Source organism: Pollicipes pollicipes, unplaced genomic scaffold, assembly GCF_011947565.3.
Source record: "Pollicipes pollicipes isolate AB1234 unplaced genomic scaffold, Ppol_2.1 Scaffold_7261;HRSCAF=8764_pilon_pilon_pilon, whole genome shotgun sequence".
Classification (NCBI taxonomy): domain Eukaryota; kingdom Metazoa; phylum Arthropoda; class Thecostraca; order Pollicipedomorpha; family Pollicipedidae; genus Pollicipes; species Pollicipes pollicipes.
In genome coordinates this window covers 2,195,341-2,202,664 of record NW_023597054.1, presented here as the reverse complement: position 1 = coordinate 2,202,664, position 7,324 = coordinate 2,195,341, and positions in this window count along the sequence as shown.

Sequence of the window (7,324 nt, the reverse complement as noted above, 5' to 3'; positions counted from 1 at the left end):
TTTTAATGGATGTCGCAATGTGTAACTGAAACAAAAAGCAATTCTACCGGTATTTTGGTTCTCCCGGTAATGAGTCAGGGGTGGATCCAGAGAGGGTGGTCACAGGGCCATGGCCTCCTTGGGTCCGAAAGGGCCCCATAGCTGGCCGAACAGATGCAGTTTTTCAAACACAAAACAACAAAATTTCTCTGAATTCCCAGCCACCAAGGACATATGCAAGCGAAAGCGATTGGCCTAAGAGAACAGAGAAAAAATATTCAATTTAAAAACGTTAATGGAAAATTATAAGCCTTATTACATTGCCCAGGGTTCTATGCTGTTTCCGGGGACCTATATGCCCGTTTGGAAGGTCGTTTCGATTGTTAAGGAGCTTTCCACGTTAGCCTTGACTGCTTTGCGTTTGCTCGGAGGTGCCTGCACTGTTGCTGTGCTGTTCCTGCTGGCGTGCCGGGGCGTCTTGACAATCAGAGGCCTTCTACGGATTTGTTTCAGTCTCCAGAAACGCTCTGGGCTATAGACGGGGAGCCATATGTTTAGCTACCCGGGTATTCTCGGTTGCTCGGGGCCCTTTACGTTGGTTTCGGTCACCTACCGACACACTCGCGATATGCCATGGCCCTCCACGTTGGTCTAGGGCGTTGCCAATTCTATGTTACTTGCTTAGGGTCCTACGTTCTTGTGGGGGCCCATCTGTAACCTGCTTATGCACGGTCAGTCGGTCGGGGCCCTCCAACTTGGGTCTTGGGTGTTTTCTGTTGAATGGACGGCGCTGCACACTTGTCGGGGCCCATCTGTTAACCTGCTCCGGCGCACTGGATTGTTAGGGGCCCTGCACATTGGTACTTTAATGTAGGGCCGTGCGCCCTTGTCAAGGCCATGTGGTAGGCTGCTCGGATACACTCGATATTTCGGGGGCCCTCTTCATTGGGTCTTGGGGACATCCTATTTGAATGGGGCCCTATGCACTAGTCGGGGGTCCCCTCTGTTAACCTGTTCGGCCAAAGTGGGATTTTTCGGGAGCCATGCACATTGAGTCTTGGCGTTTGAATTTTGGGCCCTGCGCCCCTTTCTGGGCCATCTGATAACCTGCTTGGGTACACTCCATCTTTCGGGGCCCTCCGCACTGGGTTTTGGGTACTTTTTATTTGAATGGAGGGCCTTATGCTCTCTTCGGGACTCTTCTGATAAGCTGCTGGGGTGCATCTCATCGTTCTGGGGCCATCACATTGGGTCTTAAGTGCTTTCTCTTTGAATGGAACGCCCCACGCTCTTGTTAGAAGCCCTATCTGTTCAGCCGCATGGACACACTTATCATTCGGGGGCCGTCTTCATTGGGTCTTGATGACTTCCAATTTGAATGGAGGTCCCTGCGCTCTTGACGGGGGCCCTATGTAATAACCTGCTCGGGAACTGGCCCCGCGCTTCTGTCGGGGGCCCCATCTGTTACCTGCCCGGGCACATCCACCGTTCCGAGGCTCTCCATGCTGTGTTTTGGTTACTTCTTATTGGAATGGATGGCCCTATGTTTTTGGCGGGCCCCATCTATTAAGCTGCTCGAGCCGGTGGCGGAGACGGACGTGGAGGGGAAGGCACGGGACCATGCCCACCATGAACCATGCTGAAGGACTATAGGCTCTCAGGAGGCCCACAACTGGCCGAACGGACGCAGTTTTCTAACAAAACGTTACACGCAACTCCCTTGGGACGTCTTTGGGCCCACAGGCCACCAAGAACGGTTGCTGGCGAAAGTAAAGAGTTCATAGGCAGATAAAGCTAATTGCTTGATGATTGAGAGATTGGCCTTACGCTCCTGTTGGGGCCATGTGATAACCCGCTCGGGTACACTCCATCTTTAGGGACCATCCACACTGGGTCGGGCCCGAAAGGTCCGAATGGCCGGATGGAGGTCGTACTCTGTATGTAGTGACGTCGAGCTCTAAAACAGGTGAAGGGTCCGTATCTCCCCGGATTTCAGCCGAGCGTGTTCTATCCGTAGATGGTTGCCGAAAATGATATTCTCTGTTTTAATTTTGGCATCTCGCATATGTTCATTATATTTTCAAGCACTAAGTTTAAGGTTAAAAAAGTTGAAGTTTAGTTGACACTTGCCACGCGCTCGGGTAGGGGTTAAATTGATCCCCCCCCCCCGGAAGGTTTTCCGGAATGGTTTTGGAATGGCGTGGCTTAGCGGTTTGTCTGGCGTCAAAAATTGAGATGCAGCTTGTAAGGTCGTTGACCTATGGCAGGTTAAAGTTAGGTCATGGTTTCATCGAAGGCAATCTCTAGGGAATCGTTCACTCTGATCCAACAACGGAGTGTTAAACGAAGCCATACTTCTTTGAGATACTTTCTTAAGATTAAATAATTGACATAAGACAAATAAGACAATTGATTAAACAAGTTAAATTGACCTTAGGTCAGTTATGAGGGTCAGACCAAGGAAAAAACCAACCGGTTTTATTACTCTACGGCTTGTTGTATGGGGTAGTTTGGCCCTCATTTCGAATTTATTGACTACAGAAACTGCATTATACACCTTTCATGGACTGTTTAAAGGTCAGAATAGGTAGTGACCTAAAATGACCCAGGTGAACATTTGCTTTAGTTCAATACTGCCTAGTGTGATCTTCGTCGCAATCAAATGGAAAACTCCAGGCCAGTCTCGTGTGATTTGGTCGCAATGATTTTCAAAAGGTCAAACCAGGTCAATATCTCAATGCGCATGTGACCTTTTGCTTAGTACCAGTTTTTCTAGGTTCTAGGATCCTTCAGAGGCCAAGCTGGATTTTGCCTTGTTTGACCTTTTTGATCCAGATGTCATCACCAGGGAACCTCAAACTTCGACCGAATTGAGTTGACGTGCAGGACACATTCTGTGAATTTGGTGTTTTTAGCTCCCTTAGTTGCTGAGATCTCAGGGTTTCAAATTGACCCTTTCCCACCCGAGCGAAGGGTATTCAACCGGTTACCCGGGCGCGGGTTAATTTCGTAAACCCCGCTGTTTTTCGTGCAAATCTCTTGAAACCTAGACTTCCATAAAGGTCATTTGTTGTCCCTCGGGCGCTTAGGCGTTGAGAATAGGATATTTCACCTTAGACTTTTTTGGCTTCTTGTTCTTCCAAGCTATGCGTACACGCAGTTTTTGAATTTCCTAACGATGTGTTTGACTTTCAAAAGCGAGTCCTCACTATGTAAGGTAGCGTTAAGAACCTGTCGGTTGACAGGGCGTGTTTCCGCTTCCTACCAAATGTATTCCTACGTGCTCTGGATGTTTTGACCTCTTCTAACATTTAGCCTTAAGGTCGTGGAGAATATCCATTGTGCAACATTAAAGTCTTATGTTTTGCTCCATGTTCCTTGTGTCTTTTTACTGCTCGATAAGTGTTTAGGAACCCTGTGAAGCACAGTTCGAATTATATTGTGCTAGTAGAGGTTGCATGCGCAGATTCGCTGTACAGAATTATACTAGAGTTGGTGGGCTTGATCACAGCTCCGTTTCTAACGTTGTGCGATTGTTCCTCTGTCTACCGTCACTGGCGTATCCAAATGTGGACCCCTTTTCATGTATGATCCACTGTTAAGGCTGAATTGGGTAAATGAATTGGCTTACCACTACCTGACATCGGTGAACACTTGCTATGAAAAATCCAAGATATCTTTAGAAAGCGAAACTGCGCGTAACGCACAGCTTAGAACGACAAGAAGCTAAAATAACTCTCTAGTTTAATATCTTATCTCGAAGCCTAGGTGCCCGGGGTGTGATATGTGTCATATATGCATGCCTGGGTTTTTAGGTGGTTTGCACGCCAACGAAATGTGGTTTACGAAACCAAGTGTAAACTGTGCGAAAAACATGGGAGGTACATAGCCTATGTCGGTGAGTCCATGCGCCCTATTCGTTGAGTTGCAATGAATACCTGTGGAGATGCTCAAAACGAAACAGAGAATTAAAACGAACCTTTTCGGCGACATCTTTTGAGAGAACACGCTGAGGCTAAAATCCAAGGAAGTACGGACTCTTTAACCCTTTTCAAGCTCAAAGTTATCTTCAAAGCACGAGATCACCCAGACAGGAGAAATGGTGAATCCATTTGATGAGAAGTTGGCGACTAGTCTTTAAGTTCAGGAATCATCATAAACGATGATGTGAATGTGACTAGTGTCTTGACGTGTTATGCATCCTGGCTTAAGTTCGCTTGTCATGTATCGCTTGGTTGGACGCTTGATACACGATGTCTGTTTAGTTGAGTCGTTTGCATGTAAAAGTGATGTGTGACGCGAGATTGCTTATTTACTTGAAATCGCCGGCGGAAGTGAATGATGCGTTATGCGTGCTGCCTGTTAAATTGAACTCATTTGCATGTACACGTATTTTTCGCGTATTTTAATTCCCAGTTAGATGTGCACTGTATCATAAAAATGATCGGTAATTGCTTCTTGTTTGATCCCCTGCATGTTAGTGACGACAGTAGTGTTAGTGACATCGTCGTGCTTCATGGGCTACGCAGCTCAGTTGCGTGTCCTTCTGTCGTGAGCTGCGTTCATATCACGCAAAGATGCAATGCAATATGTGCCGTTATGTTTCAGAGCCGATGCCTGCCTTGGTGGAGATGGCAGTGCCGCCGCCAGCTCCAACGTCGCCGCCAGCTCCAGCGCCGCCACCATCACCGCCTTTACCGCCACCATCGCCGCCCACAGCGTCTACTGGTCCGTGCTGGTGCGGGTGGCGCGTTGGGTGCCGCCACCGTATTCGATGGTTTGAAGTTTTTGAAAGCAACGAAACAGTAGAAAAAAAGAAAGAAAAACCTAGGCTGTTTCAGCACAATGTGACTGACATGGACTGATTTAAAGCGAGCGTACGCAAGAGGCTGCATGACATTGGACTGACCACGTCTGCAAGCAGAGATAACGGGGAGGAAACCAAACTGTCAATCAAGTTAGCATAAAAATAGCCCATATCCACCTGAACAAGGGAAACCCGTTACGACATTTCAAAGCATAACGGCAATATTGCGCTGCATGTTAAAATGTGTTGAACGCCAGCGAACGCCAGCAAGCATGTTAATCATGGCTGCGACGCTAGAAATCCTGCTGAACTTATCACCGTTACCCAACAAGGACCGGGTTTTAAGGCGCCTATCGTAATGTGTCTGATTGCTTTAAGACGCGTTTTAATTTATGTCGACTTGATGCAACGTGCCCTGCACAGCCGCCATAGTCTGTATTCGCGCCCTTTAGCCCATGAGCGCGCGTAAAATCGCCCGTTGGTATTCAAATAAGTTTGACCGTATCAACTCCCCTCTACGCGTTACAATCAACCGTACAGTGCGCCACTGTGGGCGTGGCTCAGTGACGTGGTACTGTCACGTGGTGTGGCGCGACATCGTGGGTTGGGATGATCCAAACCCAGATATGACCTTTTTTGTCGCTTTTCGCCTGCAATTACCACCATGGCCATAAATTGCCATAAAAACAATTAATTTAGTTATCATTGCGAAACATACGACTATCGTGTAAATAAAACATGCGTCCATACAGACACTGGCCGGTGTAATGAAGGCATTTTATGATAATTGTCGCGATTTTAAGCGTTAAGCATGTAACAAACGCAATTAGGCTTGACATAACGGTCTCTGATCAACCGGGTGCGCGGCGCACGGTACGGTCCCGGCACCAAGTGCACTGGGCGGGCACACATGACGCCGCACCCACACTCTTCACCGGAGAAGACGAGAAGAAGAAGGGAAGAGAAGAGGGCCAAAAGAAGACACGACAGAACTACCAAAAGAAACCACCGATGACAAGCTCAGAAGACAGCGACGTGGCTTGGCGCCTTTTTAAAAGGCGCCTGGAAGATAGCGAAGAGCTGTTCCAGCCACCCGCCACCGCCGTCGCCTAGCTTGCTGCTCGGGACTATCGAGTTTGGTGTGTTTGATCATTTTGTTCCTTCTCATGTGCTCTCTTACGATAGCTTATACGCGCTTTTTCTCCATGTCTTTTGTGCGTCGTTTATTTATTAGCTGTTCACAAAGTGATCCATGCTTGAAAGACATTCGATTAAACCCGTGATTCAACCGATATGTTACGATAGGCAATGCCCACTTTTTCTACAGTTTTGTGTATCGTTTGTTCATTAGCTGGCTACAAGGTGATTCAAACTTCGAAGGCATTTGTTTAAGGCCGTAATTTAACCACGTTCGTGTACGGTGCCTGTTTTGTGACGTGTGCACGTGAATTGCATGCAAGTATGACTAATGTGCCGTTATGTCATGTGTTCAAGAAAGGTACTTATTGGTTGTGCGCTGCTGGCCCCTGTGTTTGGTACCTGCCTATTTCAAGAGCACGCTTATTTGCTCACAGGCGGACCGGACGGGAAGAGCGTGTGATTAAAGAAGGAGAAAAAAGAACGTTTGAAGTGACGGCCCGCTGCCGCCGTCGCCCAGCCCGCCTCTGGCTGCAAACCCGCCGCACGGACTCCTGGAGTGCGGTAGGTGTATGATGATTCTATCGTGTTATGTGACGGCCGTTCTGTTGACATTTCATGAGCGCTGTTCTGTATGCGTTTCTTATATCGCGTGTTTATTTAGAGATACGAAGCGATTCTGACATAAAAGGCATTCAATTGTTTTTCGCCGCAACGAGTCGCTGTTTAAGGTATAGCTGCTCGGGTACGGATATGGCTGCATCGCCAGAGCGGGATGAGGCTGGCGGCCGGCTGTCGTGTAATTGCAGTGCGTAATGCAGCTTCTGTTTGCAGATCCGTCTCCTGCAGCCGGCGCTGCTGCAAGGCCGCAGGACTGAGCACATCATGATGCCTCACATTATGACAACCCTCGCCGGTCCCCGGCTGGCCATGGGGGAGGCCAACGGCTGACTCCAGAGGCAGCAACGAGCTCACGCCATGACAGCCGGGACGCTTAAATCTGCCATCCGGTGCCTGTCTCAGTTGATTACCTATGTGGCCATCGGCAGCGACAACCTGGGCCTCGAGGCGTGGCTGCCGCGCATGCCGGTAAGTGCTCTCCACAGCTGGCGTGCCGATTGTGCCGGCTGTCGCACCGCCGTCACCGTTCGCTTATGACATGCAATTCCCAGGCCATGGTGGAGCGGCTGGCAGCCTGGCAGCGGCCACTGCAGCGTGCTGACTGTGAGCGACGACGCCACTGTGCTGACTCGGCCGACAGGGGCTTGGAGAAGAGGAAAAAGAAGCAACGCAAGGAGAAGAAGCAGAAGCACCAGAAGAAGGAGAAGGCGGCGTTGACCCTTTACGAGCCGCAGTCGCCCCCCCCCCCCCTCCCCCCAGCTCGTCTCCGTCTTCAGCCCG